At 34.7% G+C, this 23247-nt stretch overlaps 1 pseudogene; it reads right to left on the reverse strand.

The window, feature by feature from the left end:
• Positions 1-10856: 10856 nt before the first annotated feature.
• LOC103259704 lies at positions 10857-11393 on the reverse strand (annotated as a pseudogene).
• Between the last annotated feature and the right edge of the window lie 11854 nt (positions 11394-23247).

The raw sequence follows: 23247 nt of genomic DNA on the forward strand, positions 1-23247 counted from the left end.
AAGGTCAAGAATAAGACAAAGATGCTTACTCTTGCAACATTTATTAAACACTGTACTGAAATTTTTATCCAGAAAAATTAGGCAAGTAAAAGAAATAAAGGGAATACTAATTGAAAAGAATCGATGTGAAATCATGTATATTTGGAGATGATATGATCTTGTGTAAAGAAAATCTTTTTTGTTGTTGTTGAGTCAGAGTCTCACTCTGTCACCCAGGCTGGAGTGCAGTGGCATGCTCACAACCACCACAACCTCAGCCTGCTGGGTTTAGGTGATTCTTCTGCCTCAGTCTTCCAAGTAGCTGGAAGTACAGGCATGCACCACCATAACAGGCTAATTATTCTTGCTTTATTGTAGAGACAAGGTCTCACCAAGTTGCCCAGGCTGGTCTTAAACCCCTGGACCCAGGCAATCCTCATGCCTTGGTCTCCCAAAGTGCTAGGATTACAGGCTTGAGCCACTGTGTTCAACCTTAGAAAATCTTAATAAATCTTCCAAAAACTATTAGAGCTAATAAATGATTTAAGAAAAGTTTTAAGAAACTGGATTAACACACAAAAACATCAGTTATATTTATTTATTTTTGAATTGTAATCTCACTCGTGTTGCCCAGGCTGGAGTGCAGTGGCATGCTTAGAGCCATCACAGCCTCAACCTTCTGGGTTCAGGTGATCCATCTGCCTCAGCCTTCTAAGTAGCTGGAACTACAGATACACGACACCATGCCCAGCTACAGTTGTATTTCTATATACTAGTAATTAATCATTCAAAAAATAAATTTAAAAATTTCATTTGCAATAGTACTAAACAGAATAAAATACCAGGAATAAATTACACCAATGAGGTGCAGGAGTTGTATACTGAAAACCACAAAATATTGCTGAAAGAAATGAAAGAAGTCATAAGCAAATGAAAAAACATCTTATGTTCATGGAATAGAAGACCTAATATACTTAGGAAGGTGATGTGTCCCAAAGCTATCTACAGATTCAATGTAATTCTTATCAAAATCCCAGAGGCCTTCTTTTTTTTATTATTTTTTATTTTGCAGAAATAGATAAACCTGTCTTAGAATTCATTTGCAGTTGTAAGGAATACTGAACAGACAAAAAAATACTTTTAAAAAAGAACAAACTTGGAGCACTCAAATATCCCAATTTCCAAAATTATTGCAAAGCTACAGTAATTACAACAATGCAGTACTCACATAAGGATAGACATAAAGAGCAACTGAATATAATTGAGAACCCAGAAATAAAACTATATGCTTTTGGCTTACTTATTATTGACAAGATTGCCATTTAATGATAAAACCAATAAACTTTTCTTTTCCTTCTTTCTTTTTTTTTTTTTTGAGTTAGAGTTTCACTCTGTAGCCCAGGCTGAAGTGCTATGGCATGCTCATGGTCACCGCAGCCACAATCTGCTGGACTCAGGGGCTCCTTCTGCCTCAGCTGTCCAAGTAGCTGGACAACATGCACATGCTACCATGCCCAGCTAATTTTTTGATTTATTGTTGAGATGAGGTCTCGCCAAATTTCCCAGGCTGGCCTCAAATCCCTGGACTCAGGCAGTCCTCTCGCCTTTGCCTCCCAAAATGCTGGGATAACAGGCTTGAGCCACCATGCCTGACAACAAATAGGCTTTTCAACAAATGGTACTGAAATAAAATTTTACCATATACAAAAATTAAATAAAAATAAATCAAATCTCTAAATGAAAGGGCATAAATCACAAAACTCTTAGAAAAAACATAAGAGAAAATATTCATGATTTTGGATTTGGCAATGGATTCTTAAATATGATATTAAAAGCTCAAGTGACAAAAATACAAATTGAACTTTATTACAATTTTTAGAAGTGCATCAAAAGACAGTATCAAGTGTGTAAAATATAACACACATAATGGCAGAAAATATTTGCAAAGCATGTCTGATGAAGGATTGTATCTAGAACGTATAAAGAACTCTTAAAACTCAATAATATAGAGACAACCAAACTAAAAAGTGACAAAGGCAGTAATAAACTTGCACATATAGAGCTAAGAGTGCCAAGAATATATAATGGGGACAGGATAGCTTCATCAATAAACTGTTTTGGGAAAACTGGATATAAACATGCAAAAAATGGAATTAGACTCCTTTATTGCATCACACACAAAAATAAACTCAAAGTATATAAAAAACTTAAATATAAGAACAGAAACTATATAAGTCTTAAAAGAAAACCAGAGAAAACTTCTTGACTTTTGCCTTGGTGATGAATTCATGGATATGACACCAAAAGCACAGGCAATAAAAGAAAAAATAGACAAGTGGAATTACATCAGACAGCTTCTACACAGTAAAAAAAAAAAAACAATTAAGAAATTACAAAAACTAACTATAGAACGGAAGCAAATATTAGTGAACTATTTATTTGATAAGGAGTTAATATCTCAATTATATGAGACTCCTAAAACTCCAGAGCAAAATAAATAAACAAGTAAATAAGTAAATAAATAAATTTCTTGATTTAAAAGTGGTCAAAAAACCTGAAATGACATTTTTCTGAGGAAGATATACAAAAGGTCAAGAGATATGTGAAGAGGTGCTTAACACCACTAATTATCAGGGAGTTGCAAATCAAAACCACAATGAGATGTCACCTCATGCTATTAAAAAAGATAATAAACATTGGCAGGATGTGGAGAAAAGGGGACCCTTGTACATTATTGGCAGAAATGTAAATTGGTGCAGCTACCCTGGAAGACAGTATGGAGTTTCCTTAAAAAAAAATAGAACTACAGTATGATTCAGCAATTCCATTTCTGGGTGTATATGCAAAGGAATTGAAAACAAGATTTTAAAGAGATAATTTCATTCCCATGTTCATTGCATCATTATTTACAATAGCCAAGATATATAGAAGCAACCTAAATGTCCATCAACAAGTGACCAAATAAAGAAAATGTGCTGTAATCCCGCGCCTTGGGAGGCTGAGGTGAGTGGATTGCCTGCGCCCGCGGGTTCGAGACCCACCTGGGCAACTTGGTGAGACCTCATCTCTACAATAAATAAAAAAATTAGCCGGGTGTGATAGCGCGCACCTGTAGTTCCACCTACTTGTAAGGCTGAGGCGGAAGGATCGCCGGAGCCCAGCAGGTGGAGGCGGCGGTGGCCGGGAGCGGCCACTGTGCTCCAGTCTGGGTGACAGAGTGAGACTCCAAGTCAAAAAAAAAGAAAAGAAAAGAAAAGAAAATGTGTTACTGTATATGCATACAATAAAACATTATTCAACCTTAGAAAATAAGGAAATTCTCCTGTTAGTGACAACTTAGGTGAACCTGAGAGACATTATTATACATAAAATAAACCAGACAGTGTGGGACAAATAATACATGATACCATTTACATGATGAATCTAAAATAGTCATTCATAGAAGCAAAAAGTGGAATGATAATGGTTTTCAGGGGCTTAGGGAAAGAAGAAATGCAGAGGTATTACCTAAGGGGCACAAAGTTTTTTTTGTTTCTACAAGATGAATAAGCCCTGGAGATGTACTGTGCCTACAGTTAACAATATTGTATTGTATACTTAAAAATTGCTCAGAGAGTGTATCTTCTATTATGTATCATTACAAAATATAATAATAACAGTAATAATAATAAAAAGAGTGGGAAGAGACATTTGAAGTTAATAAATAGCTTTATGGCATAGATTATGGTGATGTTTGCATGGGTTTATACTTACCTCCAGGTTCATCAAGTTGTATACAATAAATATACAGATTCTGTATGTCAATCATACCTCAATAAAGTAGTTTTGAAAGCTGTAAAAATGATCATTGGTTTTAGTCTTTGAAACAAATAAAAGAAAATTGAGGTTAATCAAGGCATAATACTATGAAGCAGATAAAAATGATTTTTTTAGAATAATGCTTTCTGGAACACAACTAGCTAGTAATTTTTGAAAAAATGCATTTTATTGTCACTGAATGTCTATTGTACTCAAACTACAGTTAGAACATTTATGGTAAATTATATGATCAGATTGGCATGACTGAATTAGAGAAACAGAATTAATAGGATTTATCTATCTGTGTATCTACGTATCTATCTATGAGGCATTTATTATGGGAATTGGCTTACATGATTATGGAGACTGAGAAGTTGTGCAATATGACATCTGTAAGCTGGAGACCAGGAAAGCCAGTTGTATAATTCACTTCAAGCCTTTGGGCTGGAGAACCAGGAAAGCCAATGGTTTGTCTGTCTGAGCCCGAAGGTCCAACAATCAGAAGCTTTGATGTCCGAGGATAGAAGATGAATGTCCATGCTCAAACAGAGAGATAAAATTTGCCTTTTCTCTGTTCTCTTTAGACGCTCAGTGTAATGGATGATGACAGCCCACATTGGTGAAAGTGATCTTTACTCAGTCTACTGATTCAAATGCCAATATCTTTCAGAAACATCCTCACAGTCACAGCCAGAAATAATGCTTTTACAACTAACCAAGAATTCCTTAGCCAAGTAAAGCTAATCATACAATTTACCATACAGTGACATATTCTATAATGTGTTTGGAGTGGAGTGATACAACTCATTTTTCAGGGCAAAATGAAGTCTTAGAATGACTTGTACAATATATTTCTTAAAAACCGAAATGATAGCCCTTTCTAGTAAAAAATAGGCAGTTTCTAAATAGACATGTCTCCAAAGAAAACATACAAATAACCAATGAGTACATTAAATGATGCTCAACATCAATAGCCATCAAGAAAATACAAATCAAAATCACCATGAACACTACTTTATACACACTAAGATTGCAATACTAATGATGATTATGATAATAAAATAACAAATGTTGAGGATAATGTGGACAAATTGGAACCCTCATACTTTGTTGTAAGAATGTACAATAGTGCAGCCATTATGGAAAATAGTGTAGTAGTTCCTCAAAAAGTTAAAAATAGTATTACCGTATGACACAGTAATTCCATTCTGAGATACACAACCAAAATAACTGAAAACACGTGTTCAAAGAAAAATTTATACATGAATGTTGAAAGCCTTAAAAAGGTAAGACAATTCAAATGCCCATCAAATGATGCATAAACAAAATGTGGTATTGCCATACAATGGAATATAATTTAGCCATATAAGGAATAAGTACTGACATGTGCCACATTGTGAATCTACTTCAAAAACATTATGCTAAGTCAAAGTAGTCAGAAACAAAACACCACATACTGTATGATTCAATTTATATGAATGATCCAGAATAGGCAAGTCCATAGAGATAGAAAGCAGATTAGTGGCTGACAAGGGCTGAGATAGTGGTAGGAGCATGAGAAGTGAATGCTTAATGAATACTCAGTTTACTAGATTGGTGACGGTGACACAATATTGTAAATGTACTAAAAGTCACAGAACTGTACACTTTAAAATGGCTAAAATGGAAAATTTTATGTTATGTGAATTTTAATCCAATAATATTTGTATAACATACTGTGATTTCTCATTTGAGTTAGTGCTAAAATTCTCAAAACAAGGAAGATAGGTATGGGATACAGAAAATAAGACCAGTGACCAATGAAGTGTTTGGTTAATGGCTAAGTGAAGATATAATGAAAGTTAGCTGTCAAACATTTCTTGAAAAAATATTTTCTATAAAATTGACTTGCAGAAACTTGTATATAGTTTTTAATCTATAGTATAAATTTATCAATTTTCAATTCTTTTCCTGTCTAGAACTTTCTAGTCTTCTGATTTTATTAATTAATTCAATTTAGCAAAAATGAGAAGCTGAAATAGAGTCATTGACCTTTTTTTCCTAAGGCCACAATAAATCCCAAACTCCAATCCATAATTACAATTTCAGGAAGAAACTTATATTGTACCTTCAAAAGGAGGCTATACTAACAATAAAAGGAACTGCTTTAAAAGTTACTTATTTACATTTGAAAAAGTGACCACACTCTCTTATTTTGTCATAGATTGGTGCAAATTATAATGGAACGATTATGCTCCATTAATTAATGTTTGAAAACCACTGAATTAGTGTAAAATATTTTCAATGACTATGCAATAGTCACCTGTAATAGGTACACCATAAATAATTTGGGCAATCCTTTCTTAATAGTATTTTAGGTTATTAGCATTGTATATGCACAAATTCATGACTATTTCTTCAAGATAAATTTGCAGAAGTGAAATTTGAGTCAAACAATAAATAAAACCTTAAGATTTTTCATATGTGTTGACAATTACTGTATAAAACGTGTTATCAATTTATATGTTCATCAATAGTATTTGACAATGTTTGATTCCGGGAAAAAGTATTATTTCATTGCTTTAAAAAACACACTCAAGCAGTTTAATTCAAATAATTCATGCACAATTTTCAACCCTTAATTAATAATAAAAATAGAATGGATAAAAATTTCAAAATATATTTGGTTACATAAGAAAACTTATGAGGTTCTTTGCATTGTTTTAATTTGGAAATAATTATATATTTGCAAAAGGTTGCAGTGACAGTACAGAAAGACTTTTTAGACCTTTCACTCAGTTTTTAACAGTAGTTATGTCTTACTCAGCTATAGAAAAATATTAAATCAGAATATTGACACTGGGACAATGTGTGTAGATATAATTCTATATATCATTTTATTCACATGTGCAAATTTATGTAACCTCCACCTCAATCAAGATACAGAATTATTCTATCTTTGCAAAAATCTCCGTTTTGCTTGCCCTTTATGGTCACTCCCAATCTCCTTTGCCCCCATTCCTAATACTTGGCAACTGCAAAATTTTTCTGTCTTTATCAATTTTTAAATTTGAGCATGTTACATACGTGACCTGATGATTTTTTTTCATTTAGTTTAATGTCCTTGAAACTTATCCAAGTTTTGCCATTTATTAATAGTCTGTTTCTGGCACTGAGTAGTGTTCCATGGTATGTATGTACAATTCTTTAATATTTTGGTTATACACAGTTTTTAACTACTACAAATAAGACTACTATGAAAATTTGTGCACTGGTTTTTAGGTAGATGTAAATTTTCATTTCTCTGGAGTAAGTGCACAGGAGTGCAATTACTTGGTTTTATGTTGTGTATGTTTACTTTTTTTTTTTGAGTTGGAGTCTCACTCTGTCGCCCAGACTGGAGTGCAGTGGCCACTCCTGGCCACCGCAGCCTCGACCTGCTGGGCTCCGGCGATCCTTCCGCCTCAGCCTTCCCAGTAGCCGGAATTACAGGCATGCACTACCACGCCCGGCTGATTTTTTGATTTATTGTAGAGATGAGGTCTTGCTGCCCAGGCGGGTCTCGAACCCGCGGGCTCAGGCAATCCACTCACCTCAGCCTCCCAAAGGCGCAGGATTACAGGCTGAGCCACTGAGCCCAGCTGTATGTTTACTTTTTAAGTGTCTTTTGCCCATTGTTAAATTTCATTGTTTTTTAAAGAGATTTTTACATATCCTAGATATAAATACTTGGTCAGATATGTGGTTTTTAAGTAATGTGTAGCTCATCGATTTATTTTCTTTTTCAAAGCTGTAAAGTATTTTAGGAGGTTTATTGTTTATTAAGGTTTAAGTATTATGAAGCATTTTTCTTTTAGTTTTAAATTTAGGGGGTACATGTGCAAGCTTGTTACATAGGTATATTGCACATTGGTGAAGTTTGGGTTACTACTGAGCCCAGTGACGATGGTACCTAACAGTTTTAAACCCTCATCTCCTCCCTTGTTCCCTCTTTAAGGAGTCCTCAGTATCTGTTTTGTTGAGTAATAGGCTATACCTTATACCCTAGGTGTGTAGTAGGCTATACCATCTGGATTTGTGTAAGTACACTCTACAAAGTTCCCATAATGACAAAATTGGCTATCAACACATTTCTCAGAACATATCTCCATTATTAAGTAACATGATTGTTCACAAAAATACTCAACCTCACTTACTTTTATGGAAATGCAAATTAAAATCACAATCAGATATTACTCGGCACCTCTTAAGATGACTATTATCAAAAGGACAAGAGATAAGAGTAGTGAGGGTGTGGAGAAAAGGAGATATAAATTATTACAGCCATTATGAAAAACAGTATTGGGATTTCTGAAAAAAAAAACTAAACTAAAAATAGAACTATTATATTACCCAATGATCCCTCTTCTGGATATTTACCCTAAGGAAATAAAAACGGCATCTCCAATAGATATTTGTACTACCATGCTCATTGAGCATTATTTACAGTAACCAAGATATGGAAGCAAGCTAAATATGCATTGTCAAGTTAACAGATAAATAATCCTGTCTTTTGTGACAACATAAATAAACCTAGAGAACATTATGCTACATAAAATAAGTCAGATTCAAGAGACCACATAATGCATGATCATCATCCCACTTATATGTGGATTTTTTTAAAAGTAAAACTCAGAAACAGAGAGTAGGATGGTGGTTACCAGGGGTATAAAGTGTTGAGAAATGGAGAAAATTAAGTCAAAGAATACACAAGTGCATGTACATAAGACAAATAAGTTTAAACTTCTGAAGTACAGCATGAAAACTATAGTTAGTAATATTGCAGTTTATGCTAATAGTTTGTTACAAGAGTAGCGTTTTGTTGCTCTTACCTGCCTAAAACCCTCCAAAAGTAGCTATGTGAGGTGACAGACATGTTAATTTGCTTTTTAGTAATCATTTCAATATGTATATCAAAACATCATGGTATACATCTAAAATATATAAAATAAAAAAACAGTCCCAGAAGACCAAATATTGTATGGTTCCATTCATGCAGAATATTCAGAATGCTCTAATATATAGGAAAAGTATATTAGTGGTTACTTTGTCATGAAAGAGATAAGAGTGAGTGCTAATTGGTACAGAATTTTCTTTTGGATGATGAATACCTTCTAAATTTAGATTGTGATAGTGCTTGCTCAAGTGTTTGAATATAGTAGAAACCAATAAATTATGCAAATTAAAAAAGAAAGAAGTGATTATATGAACACCAATAGACTTCAGAGCTAAGGAAATTACCAGGGACACAGAAGCAAATTATATAATGTCTAGAGAGTCAATCCACCTAGAAGACATAGCAAATTCTGAATGTTTATATAATAAACAATTGACTTAATAGCTACATAAACAAAAATTAAATAAAACTAAAAAAACTCTAAACCATTTTATAATTTCTATGTTCTCTCTCAGCAATTGAAAAAATAAAATTTTAGCAAAGATATAGAAGAACTAAGCACCACCATCAATCAACAGGATCTAAATTACATTATTATAGTACTCCACCTAAAAATAGTGGAACATATATTATTTTCTAGTGCTGAAAGGGCTTGTTCTAAAATAAACCATATCCCAGGCCATGAAGAAAACTTCAGTAAACATAAAAAATTTGAAATCATATATAGTGTGTTCTTTAACCACAATGGAATGAAACTAGGAAAAAAACAAAAACAAAAGCAAAACCCTACAAACTTCCCACCCCCCAAAATCCTAGAAATATTTCAAAAAAATTTTTAAATACTTTAAAAATAAATAGCATGCTTCCAAAGACCCTGAGGGTTTAAAAAAAATCTCAAAAAATTAAACTATATATTGAACTGAATGAAAATTAAAATGAGCTTATCAAAATTTGTGGACACACCTAAAGCAGCATTGAAAGGGAATTGTACAGCATGGTGTTCTCACATTAGACAAAAGACAAAGTTTCACATAAAAAATCTACGCTTCCACCTCAAGATATTAGGAAAAAAAGATGAAAATAAAATTTGAGCAAGGAGAAGAAAAGGAATAAAAGCGATAATAACATAAATAAATTAAATTGAAACAAGAAGAACAAAAGAGCAAATCAATGAAACAAAACGCTGGTTCTTTGCAAAATTTAATACAATGAACAAATCTCAAAAAAGGCTGAGAAATAAAGAGATACACAAAAAGAGAAGAAAGAGATAATCAATGTCTAGAATTAAACAGAGACTATTCTAATGTGCATGGAGATATAAAAGAATAATAAAAGAATGATACAAATGCTTTTTATACACATATTTTATATCTTAGAAGAAATAAAACAATTTTTTGTTGTTGTTGTTGATTTGGAATCTCACTCTGTTGCCCAGGCTGGAGGGCAGTGGCATGCTCACGGTCACTGCAGTTTCAACCTGTTGGGCTGAGGTGACCCTTCTGTCTTAGCCTTCCAAGAAGCTGGAACTACAGGCGTAGGCCACCACATCCAGCTAATTTTTTAAAAAAATTATTGTGGAGATGAGGTCTCGCGAAGTTGCACAGGCTGGTCTCAAACCCGTGGGCTCAGGCAATCAACTCACCTTGGCCTCCCAAAACAATTTCTTAAAAAGTACAAACTCCAATACTGATCATGGAGGAAAATATTTAAATAAGTAGCTAATAAAACAACAAATTCATTATTTAAAAACTTTTTAAAAATAAATATCTAGGCCTAGATGATTTTGTAGGAGAATTCTACCAAACTTCAAAAACATTTAAAAAAAAATTCACATAAAGTTTTATCAGTCAAATCAATGAAAATAATAAAACTTTTGAGTTAGTGTATGGCAGCAAATATTTAACTTTTGTTGCAAATAATACTTTCATTTTATTTCATGCTATTTTATTTGATATGAGGGCTTGCTATGTTGCCTAGGCTGATCTCTAGCTCCTAGGCTCAAGCAATCCTCCCACCTCAGCCTCCCAAAGTGCTGGGAATACAGATGTGAGTCACTCACTGCACCCCACCTGATTTTTCCACTCTTGATAAGCTACTCTTCACAGAGAAAAATTGCATTACATCCTCATTCATCAGGGTTATTTTCCATAAACCTTGAAAACTTCTATGGCATCACTAATAAAGTTTTATTATTAATTTTTTCATGGTTAATTGAAATTGGTTTCCACCAATCTAATTCATAGAGATACCCATCTACATGAACTAATGCAATAAAATTAAGATCTACTTTCTCATTTAGACTTGGTGCCTCAGCCTGGGCACTGGTCTCGGGAATAACTCAAAGGGTTTCATAGTTCTCCAAGTATCTAGGTTGTTCTTCAGGGCTCAATGACACAGACTCCTTCAGGAATTTTTTTCAAGGTTGATATAGATTCAAAGTGCATCTTGTCTTTATTGCTTGCAATAGCGTGAATCAGTTCAATTGTTCCATAGGCATTGCTGATTGTTACCTTCATGAAATAAACTGATGATGTAATATCTTGCCCCTGAGATGTCATTTTTTCCTCCTTTTTCTATTCTGAATACTTCATACTGTAATAAGGAAGAGAAGTAACACAGCACAGACTGGTCTTGGTACTATGCTAAGGAGTTCAGGGTCCATTTCATATACATAAAACAATTGCCAGTTAGAATGTAGACCTAACTGAGACACTGGTTGATGACCTTGGCTTCCTGCAACAGCCAGCATTGGTGAATTCTACCAAACTTTTAAGGAATCAACATCAATATCACATAATCTATGTCAGTAAACAGATGAGGAAACACTTCTGTGCTCATTTTATGAAGCCAGAGTTATTCTGATAGCAAAACCAGATGACTGTACAAAAAAGAAAACTATACACAAAAATTCTCAGTGAATGTAGATGCAAAAACATCTTAAAATATTAGCAAACGAAATTTAGTAATATGTTAAAAGAACTATAAATCATGACTATATTGATTTATTTTCAGGAATGCACAGTGAAATTAACATTCAAAAGTCAGTTAATATAATCCACCAATTACACGTTAAAGAATAAAAAAATTACATAGTAAGATAAAATCGTGCAGAATGAGCATTTGACAAAACTCAGCATCTATTCGTAATATAATCTCTCAGATGACTGGGCATAAAAGTAAAATTTTCTCAACTTGGTAAGTAATTTTTACAAAAACTTACAGCGAGCAACACAAATAGTGGTGAAAGACTAAATGTCTTTCCCCTAGTACTGGTAACAGAACAAGAAAATCTGCTCTCGTTCTCACTTTTCTAATATAATATTTTTTAACACAATAATAAAAATTCTAGCCAGTGTAGTGGAGTAAAAAGCAGAAATGTAAGGGACACATATTTGGAATACATTATTTGTATATAACATAATGGTCTACATAAGGAATCTACAAAAGAAACCCTCCTAAAACTAATAAATGAGTTCAGTGAGTCTGCAGATACAAGATAAGCATAAAAAATCAATTGCATTTATATATACTATCAATAAACACATGGAAACAGAAATTAAAAATACAATATAATCTATAATTACTCAAATAAATGAAATACTTAGATGTAAATCTAAAAAATTCAAACAGAATATCTATGCTGAAATCTAGACAACATTAACAAAATAAATCTAAAAGGATCTAAATAAACAGAGTGACATATTGTGTTCATGAATTTAAAGGCAATTTAGTAAAAGTACCAATTTTTCCCAAATTCACATATAGTTTTAATGCAATATGTATCAAATTTTATTTTATTTTATTTTTAATTGGAGACTCCCTCTGTTGCCCAGGCTGGAGTGTAGGGCACACTCATGTCCACTGCAGCCTCGACCTGCTGGGCTCAGGTGATCCTTCTGCCTCAGTCTTCCAAGTAGCTGGAATCATAGGTGCACACCAACATGCCAGGATAAATTTTTAAATTTACGGTAGAAATGAGGTCTCGTCAAGTTGTCCAGGCTGGTCTTGAACCCTTGGGCTCAGGCTATCCTTCCGCTTCAGCCTCCCAAAATTCTGAGATTACAGGCGTGAGTCATCACACCTGGCTCTGTATAAAAATTTAAGCAAAACTATTCTAAAATAGACAAAACTATTCTAAAATTTATATGAAAAGGCAGAGAAAATAGAATAGACATTTGTTTAAAAGAACAATGAAATAGGAGGAATTAGTGTACCTAGTTTGAAGATATATTATATAGCTATAGTAACCAAGACAGTATGGTAGTGGCAAAATATCAAATTCACAAATCAATGGAAAAGTATAGAGAACCCCAATATAGTTCTACCAAATCGACTAATTTTTGACAAAAGCACAATAGTAATTCAATAAAAATTTCCACTCGAAGTAGTGATACTAGAGTAATTATGCATCAATAACCCCCCCAAAAGAATCTCTACCATTACAAAAATTAATTCAAAATATATTATAGCTTTAAATGTAAAATGTAAAACCATTAAACTATTAAAAAATGCACTGAGGGAAAATTTTCATGACCTAAGAGTTCTTAGACATGGCACCAAAAGCAAAATTCATTAATTAAGCTATCATTAAACTAGTCTTCATCAAAATTTAAAACTTTTGTTACATGAAAGACCATGTTAGAAAACAAGGTTCTGGTTCAAGATGGCTGACTAAAAGTAGCTATCGTGGTAGCGCGCACCTGTAGTTCCAGCTACTTGGAAGGCTGAGGCGGAAGGATTGCCGGAGCCCAGCAGGTCGAGGCTGCAGTGGTTGGGAGCAGCCATTGCACTCCAGTCTGGGCAACAGAGCGAGACTCCAACTCAAATAAATAAATAAATAAATAAATAAATAAATAAATAAATAAAGGTAGCTGTCGTATACTTTTCTTACAGAAAGGGATTGAAAAAGTGGGTAAACACTAGCAATTCTGGTAGGTCATCTGGAAGAACACACTGGGATTCACTAGAGAAGCAATGAGGATCATGGAGAGTGAAGGATAGTGAGGTGGGGCAGTCTGCAGAGCCCGCTCCAACAATGACCTTGGAGAGAATTCCTAATGCGGGGAAGAAATGAGTGAGAGAACTCTCAGGGTTCCACACCTCCACCATGAATCTTTGTACCCTTAGACATGGGAAAGTCCCCTCAAGCCCCCAGTCTCCAAGTGAACACAGGAAGCTGCCTGGGGTCTGAACAGAGGCACTAGTCTCAACTCTCAGAGGTCACTCTGGGTCCTTTCCAATCACCATCACAGATGCCTCTGGCCCTGCTGCTCATGGGTCAAAAAGGGAGCAAAAAGATGGAGTGCTTTTATGCACAATCAGGACACTTCACCCCATGGCTTCCTGCCAGAAAGGGCTTCCTTGCTTCTGAAACAAGTTCCTCCACACCATGCAGCCATACTGGTGAACACATGGGAGAGTTGCCCCATCCATGCTTGAACACTGTGGCTATGATTCAGTGCTTAAGGGCCTAAATCCCAGAAATCACTTCCATTCACCACCACTGATGCTTTTGCACCTGCTGCCTGTGAGTCAGGGAGAGAACAGAAAGGAAGAACAGTAAACAAACCAGTCAACCATAAACAACATACACCAAAGTCATACTCATCAGCGAAAAAAGAAGAAAATCTCAAAAGGGCCTATCCCAACTATAGCAAATTCTAAAAAAAGAAGAGTCATTTCCCCAAGATGAGAAGGAATCAGTGCAAGAACTCCAGCAATACCAAAAGTGAGTATTTTGACACCTTGGAGTGTTTTGACACCTCCAAAGACTCACACCAGCTTTTCAGCAATGAATTCAAACTAGAATAAAATGCCTGAAGTGACAGATATAGAATTCAGAATACAGATGACAAAGAAATTCAATGATATCCAAGGGAAAGTGGAAATCCGAAACAAAGAAAGCGTGGAAACAATCCAATAATTAATAATAAAAAAGAAAAGAAAAGGAAGAAGACAGGCCATACTAAGAAAGAGCCAAATTGAATTCTGGAAATGAATAATTCACTTTAGGAATTTCAATATGCAGTTGTAAGCCCTAACAACAGACTAGACCAAGCAGAAGAATTTCAGAGTTTGAAAACCAGTCTTTCAAATCAACCCAGTAAAATAAACAAAAATAAAGAAAATTAAAAATAAACAAAGATTTTGAGAAAAATGAAATTTTGAAAAAGACCAAACCTATTACTGATTGGCATTCCTAACAGAAAATGAAAAAACGGAAGCAACCTGGAAAAAATATTTGAGTACATAATCTAGAAAACTTCCCTAATCTTGCTGGAGAGTTTGACATGTAGATACAATATAACAGGGAACTCCTATGTGATATTATTCCCACAACCATCCCCAAGGCAGCAGACTATCAAAGGTCAATATGAAAGAAAGAAAAATCTTAGACAACTAGAAAGTAGGGCCATATAACCTACCAATAGAGACCCATAAAATTAACAGTGAACTATTAAGTGGAAATCTTACAATTCAGAAGAAATTTTTGGTCCATTTTGAGCATTCTTTAAAAAAAGAAAAGAAATGTCAGCCAAGAGTTTCTTACCTCACTAAATAAAGTTTAATAAACAAAAAAGAAATACATCTTTTCCCAGGCAAGCAATCTCTAAAAGAATCTATCACCACCACAAAGACCTTATAAAACATGCCTAAGTGAGTTCTAAACATGGAAACAAAACAATACCTCCTGACATAAAAGCACATTTAAGTACATAGTTAATGAATCAGATAAAGCAACTACAAAACAATGACTACAAAACAACTAATTAACAACACTATGACAGGAATGAAACCACATATTAATTAATACAGTCTAAATGCCCCACTTAAAAGACATACAGTGGAAAATTGGATTTTTAAAAAACACACAATTTTCTGCTGTTTTAAGGAGACATGTTTTATCTAATAACCATAAGCTCAAAGATCTATCATACAAATGGAAAACAAAAAAGAGTAAGGGTTTCTACTCTTGTATCAGATAAAAGAGACTTTAAACCAACAACAATAAAAATGGATAATGAAGGGTATTACATAATGATACGGGGTTTAATCCAACAAGAAGTTTTACTATCCTAAATATTTACACAACCAACATTGAATCACCTAGATTTATAAAACAAGTATTGCTACACCAAGAGAATACTTAGACAGTCACACATTAATAGTGGGAATCTTCAACACTCCACTGACAATATGAGACAGATTATCAAGTCAGAAAACTAACAAAGAAATTCTGGACATAAATTTGACACTTGACAAATTATACCAAATAGACATTTACAAAATACTCAAACCAACAACAGGGTATATATTCTCATCTGCACATGGTACACAGTCTAGGATCAACCTCATGCTTGGTCACAAAGCAACTCTCAAAAAATTCCCCAAAATTGAAATCACACCAAGCATCTTCTTGGACCATAGCAGAATAAAAATATAAATCAATACCAAAAGGAATTCTGGTAACCACACAGATACATGGAAACTAAGCAACTTTATCCGTAATGACTTTAGGGTGATCAACAAAGTCAAGACAGAAATACAAACATTATTTGAAAAAAAATGAAAACAGTGACATGACATAACAAAAGTTATTGAATGCTTCAGAAACAGTGTTAAAAGTTGATAGTGCTAATCATTCACATCCAGAAGATAGAAAGATTTAAAATAAACAACCTAATGCTGCACCTAAGAGAAACAGAAAAATAAGAACAAGCTGAATCCAAAATTAACAGAAGAAAAAATGTAACCAAAATCAGAGCAAAACTAAATGAAACTGAGACAAGATAACCATATAAAGAATAAACAAAATAAAAAATTGGCTATTTGAAAGGATAATATGATTGATAGACTGCTGGTTAGATTTAAAACAAACAAACAAAAAGAGAATATCCAAATATGTACAATCACATACAAAAAAGGTGGCATTACAAACAATCCCACAGAAATACAAAAGAGTCTCATTGACTACTATGCACATCTTTATGTGCATGAACTAAAAATTCTAGAGAAAATTGACAAATTCATGGAAACACACAGTCTCCCAAGATTGAAACAGAAATAAACTGAAACCCTAAACACACCAATAATGAGTCATGAAGTTGATTCAGCAATAAAAACATACCACCCCTCCCCAAAGAAAAGGCCAAGAACAGGCAAATTTTCAGCCGAGTTCTATTAGATGTACAAGGAAGTGTTGATACTAGTTCTACTGAAACGATTCCAAAATCTCAAGGAGAAGGAATACCTCTCTATCTCATTCTACAAAGCAAACATCAGCCTGATACAATAATTTGGCAAATTCACAACAAAAAATGAAAACTATAGTTCAATGTCTGTGATGAACATAGACAAAAAATCCTGATGTAATGCTAGCAAACCAAATCCAATAGTATATAAAAAAATTTACTCACTACAATCACGTAGGCTTTATTCATGGAATGCAAAGTTGGTTCAGCATATGTAAAATAGTAAACATGATACACCACATAAACAGAGGAAACACCAAAAACCAAATGATTATCTCAATAGACACAGAAAAATATTGATAAAATCTAACTTCTCTTTTTGATAAAAGCCCTCAACCATCGAAGCATTGAAGAAACATTCCTCAAAATAATGAGTCATTCATGACAAATTCACAGCCAACATCATACTGAATGATCAAAAGCTGAAGCATTGCTCCCTAAGAACTGGAATAAGATGAGAATGTCCACTCTCAGCACTCCTATTTAACACAGTACTAAAAGTCTTAGCCAGAGCAATCAGTCAAGAAGAAGAAATAAAAGACATCCAAATAGGAAAAAAGCAAGTCAAAAATAATTCTCTTCACAGGTGATATGATTTTATATCTTAGGAAACCCTGATGGTTTCACCCAAAGACTTCTAGACCTAATAAACAGATTCAGTAAAGTCTCTGGATACAAAAATCAACATTCAAAAATCAGTAGCATTTCTATACACCAACAATGTTCAAATTAAGAACCAAATGAAGAGCACAATTACATTTATGATTGCCACAAACATGCACAAAAATATATCTGGGAATACATTTAAGCAAGGAGGTGAAAAATGTCTACAATGAGAATTACAAATTACTATTGAAAGAAATCAAAGATGACACAAACAAATGGAGAAATCTTTCATATTCATGGGTTGGAAGGATCAATATCATGACAATGATCATACTGCCCAAGGATATCTACAGTTTCAACACAATCCTTATCAAATTATCAGCATCATTCTTCATAGAGCTATAATAAAAACGATCCTTAAATTCTATGGAAACAGATAAGACCTGAAATCGCCAAAGCAATCCTAAGCAAAAAGAACAAAGTCAGAGGTATCACATTACTAGACTTCAAACTTTACTACAGGACTACAGTAATGAAAACGACAAGGAGCAGTTAAAATTAAAGAATAGACACATAGACCAATGAAATAAAATGGAAAACCAAAAAATAACGCTTCTTAACTACAACCAACTGATCTTTGACATGGTTGACAAAAATAAACATTGGGTAAAGGACATCCTGTGCAATAAATGGTGCTAGGAAAACTGGCTAACCATATGCAGTAGAATGAAGCTGGACCTCTACGTTTCACCATACACAAAATTTAGCTCAAGATGGATTAAATACCTAAATGTCAGACACTGAACTATAAAAATCATTAAAGAAAATCTAGGAAACATTCTTCTGGACATTGGTCTATACAACAAATGTGTGACCAAATCCTCAAAACAAATTCAGCAAAAAGAAAAATTGACAAGTGGGACCTGATTTAACTAAAGGTCTTCTGCACAGCAAAGGAAACTAATAACTGAGTAAATAGACAATCTACAAGATGGGGAAAATATTTGCAAACTATGCATCTGACAAAGAGATAACATTTCAAATCTATATAAGAAACGTAATGATTTAAAAGAAAAAAATATCCTCATCAAAAAGTGGGCAAAGGGCATAAACAGATGCTTCTGAAAAGAGGACATGTAAGCAGTCAAAAAACATATGAAAAAATGCTCAACATCACTAATTACCAGAGAAAGACAAATCAAAAGCAAATGAGTTATTTCACACCAGTTAGAATGGCTATTATTAATAATTAAAAAACAACAGATGTTGGTGAGGTTTTTTTTGTTTGTATGTTTTGTTTTGTTTTTAAAGGGAATGCTCATATACTGTTGGTGAGAATACAAACTATTTTAGCCCATTCTGGAATTTTCTCAAAGAACTAAAAACAGAATTATCACTTGACCAGGCAATCTCAAGGTCACAAGCATATATACTGGGTATATACCAAAAGGAACACAAATTGTTCTTCCAAAAAGACTCCACACTCATGCACTATTCACAATAGTAAAGACACGGAACCAAACTAGAAGTCTAGTAATTGTGGATTTAATAAAGGAAATGAGGTACATATACGCCATATATTATAGATTGACTGTATAGAATACAATACAGCCTCAAAAAGAATGAAATTGTGTCCTTTGCAGCAACATGGATGCAGCTGGATGCTGTTATTCTACGATAATTAAAGTAGAAACAGAAAACCAAATACTGCATGTTCTCACTTACAAGTGAGGACTAATAACTGGTTGTTTCTTTGCTACTGAATTGTACTAGTTCCTTATACACTTTGGATATCAGCCCCTTTTCAGATATATGGTTTACAAATATTTCTTTATTCTGTTGGTTGCCTCTTCGCACTACTATCATTTTCTTCGTTGTGCAGGAACTTTTAGTTTGATGCAATACCATTTTTTTACTTTCTACTTTTAATTTTGATGCTTGTGCCCTTGGGATCTCATTGGTTTTTGCTAAGACCAATGTCAGGAAACATTTCCCTGAGGTTTTCTTCTAGTAGTTTTACAGCTTTGGGTCATATATACAATGAGGAAAGTGCCCAATTTCATTCTTCTGTATATGGAATCCAGTTTTGACATCAGCATTCATTGAAGAGATTGTCTACTTCTCATTCCGTGTTCTTGGCACCTTTGTCAAAGATCAGTTGATTGTAAATATGTGGATTTTTGGGAGGGGACTCTATTCTGTTCTATTGGTCTCTGTGTTGGTTGGTTTTTTTTTTTCAAGCATCATCCTGATTTGATCAGCATAGCTTTATAGTTAATTTTGAGATCAGATAGTGTGCTGCCTTCAACTTTGTTCTTTTTTCCTAAGATTTATTTGGCTATCAGAAGTCCTTATGGCTCCATATGAATTTTAAGATTACTTTTCTGTTAAAAAACTTCATTGGGATTTTGATAGGGATCTTGAGCTTCATGTAGCTGGATGTACATATTTCTCTCCAAATTTGAAAAATCACCCAGTATTTATTTAAATAAACCTTCTATCCTTTTCTCTCTTTTCTTTTTCTGAATCCTCTATAATTCAAAACTTAGTTATCTTGATGGTGTCTCATAGATCCCATAGATTTTCTTCATTTTTTTCTTTTTCCTTTTCTAACTGAATAATCTCCAATTATCTGTCTTCAAGTTTGCTTATTTTTTATTCTGCTTGATCTAGTCTTCTGTTGAAGCTTTTGATGGCATTTTTAGTCAGTCATTGTATTACAGCTTCAAGATTTCTGCTGGGTTCTTTTTTCTGTGTTTATCTCCTTGTTGAGTTTTTCATTCTATTGTTGTGTTGCTTCCCTGGTTTAATTAAATTGTTTATCTGAGTTCTCCTGTAGCTTGCTGAGATTCTTTAAAACATTTATTTTGAAATTTTTATTCACCAATTCATGGATTGCCTAATCTTTAGGTTGAGTGCTGGAAGTTATTGTGTTTCTTTGGTGCTTTGTTCTCTGATTCTTCATGGTTCTTGTTGTGTTGTGTAGGTGTTTGCACATTTGTAGAAGCAGTCACCTTTCCTGGGCTTTAGGGATTGATGCCAGTAAGGAAAGATCTTTGCCTTGGGTGGCTAGATAGTATGCTAGAGCGTGCTTTGGCAGCAGTTCCAGGGGACCTAAGTGCCAGGTCAAGAAAAGTGCAGTGTCTTGTTAGTTCAGGCAGCTTGGGCCTGTGATGTTATCACCTGCATTATATTGGGTGGAAAGAGCTGTAGAAAGTGTGCACTGGCTACAAGAACTATTAGGGAGCTTAGCAGCACCTCCAGTGGCAAGGGATCAGGGGAGACGGCAATGGAGGCCAGGGCTAGTGTTGTGCATGTGCTTAGTTGTGGGGGCCAGCTGCAAATATGTTTATGGTGGCAGGGACCAATTGGAGGTACATGCACTTTGGTAAGAATTGGTACTAAGGACAGATGCCAGGATGACTATAGGTCTACACAGGATAGCGGGGTTGGTGGTGGTGTGCAAGTGCATAGTTACAGATGTCAAACTGGAGGCATGTAAGTGCAAAGTTACAGTGGTCAGCAACAGAGGTCTGGTTCGCTGTGTGTGCCTCAACATCTGTGGGGCTCAAGCAAGTGGAGTGGAGTGTACCTGTGCAGCTGCATAGAACAGCTATTGCTGAAAGCATGATTGTGGGGACAGACAGGGGGTAATGGGACAAACTGGATGCATGTGCATAGCTGTGAGGACCTCCTGCAGACATGCACAGACTGTGGGGGCTAGTGATGGTGGTCAGGCATCTGTGTACTTGTGTGCACAGTTGCAGGAAGTGGAGGTGGTGGTTGAATGCACATGGGTGGCTACAGGAGTGTGAATTCAAGTGCCAGGAGCACAGAAGTTGGTGACAGATGCTTGTGCACGTGCAGCGAAATGGACCAGGGCTGGCACTGTATATGAATCCAGCTGTAGGGGTTAGCCACAGGTACATGCACAGCACTGAGGACCAGGGCTTAAGGCAGAAGCTCAGGGCTGTTTGCATGTACATTTTTAGTGGCTGCACTGAGTTCTTAAGTTAGGGCAGCCATGGTGGCAGCAGCCAGAGTGCTTCAAGAAAAGGAGGGAAATGGTGGTAGCTCAGGTACCTGGAAACTGTGAAGGTGAAAAACTGTTGAGCCCTCAGTGAAAACTTCAGAGGACTTGCTGCAACTGTGTTGGATGCTAGTTTCCCCATTGATGAAAGCTGGGGAATTCCATGGTGGTGAAAACTGGGGTCCTAGTCAGTGAAAGTTATGAGGTGTTCATAGTAGCTTCCAGGGCTGTTAAGGTCCTCAGAAGGGAAGGCTGCTGAATCCTACGCAGAGTAGGACACATGATACCACAGTGGCTCCCTCTGCATGACTGATATTGTGACCCCCATCTTTTCTTGTTCCCAGCCATCTCCAGATGCCTCAGCTATGCCAGTCTGCCCAGAGGTCTGGGTGGGTTAACAATGAACCTAGCTCAATTGGTCAGTGCCCTGAAAGACTGGAGAAACTGATTGTTCACCGACTATTCTTTTCCCTGTAGGGGAACTCACAGGCTGAAGATTCCACTCTGTGTGGAGCAGTGCTAGCTGGGGATGGGATGATGCAGGCAAAATCAAATTGCTATTTCTACTCTTTTGTTATAGTTATTTTCAGTCTTTTTCTTCTATTGTACTGCTATATCTTTTTAAGTGAACTCTGGAGCTTTTCTAGAGTTATTTTCATTTATGGATAGCTGTAAAATTGTTGTTCTTTAAGAGGGGAGTAAACACTAGAATATTCTACTCCACTATCTTGATGACCACCTCCTGATTCTCTAACTACTTTCACTTAGCATAATGTTTTCTAGGTACATTTATGCTATAACATGCATTAGTACTTCATTCCTTTTTATTATCATATAGGATTCCATTGTATAGATATAACACATCCAAGCATCAGTTGATGGACATCTGTTTTATTCCATTTTGGGTCATTATGAATGACATTGCTATAAATATTCATGTACAAAAGTTTTCACACAGATGTACATTTTCATTTTTCTTGAATATATATTTAAGTGTGAAATAGCTAGGTGTTATGGTAACTCAAGGTTTAACCTATTTGAAAAAATTCTAGATTCTTTTTAAAAGTAGCTATAACATCTTATATTTACACTAGCAATGGATGAGGGCTCCAATTTCTCCACATTCTCATCATTACTTCTCATTGCTCATCTTTTTAAATGGACATCTTAGTGGTGATAAAATGATATTTCATTGGGGTTTTGATTTGCATTTATTTAATGACTGATGACTTTTAGCATATTTTTATTTGCTTATGGCCATTTGATTATCTTCTTCAGAGCTATGTATTTTAAAATCTTTGCCAATTATTTTCTCTCTGTTATAAGAGATTTTTATATATTTTGAGCACAAATCTTTTATAAGGTGTATGATTTGTAAATATTTTATCCCATTCTGTGGGTTGTCTTTTCACTTTCTTGATGATATCATTTGAAGCACAAGATATTTTCATTTTATCGTGGTTCAATTTGTCTAATTATTTCTTTTTTTGCTATGTTCTTGGTGGCACACCTAAAAACAACATTGCTTAGTCTGAGGTCATGAAAATTTATTTCTATTTTTTTCAAAAAGTCTTATGGTTTTAGCTCTTGCATGTAGATGTATGATCCACTTGGAGTTATTTTTGTATGTGATTTGAGGAAGAAATTGAATTTCATTCTATGTATAT

The sequence above is a fragment of the Carlito syrichta genome, unplaced genomic scaffold, assembly GCF_000164805.1.
Source record: "Carlito syrichta isolate Samal-C Ts95f unplaced genomic scaffold, Tarsius_syrichta-2.0.1 Scaffold302965, whole genome shotgun sequence".
Lineage (NCBI taxonomy): Eukaryota > Metazoa > Chordata > Mammalia > Primates > Tarsiidae > Carlito > Carlito syrichta.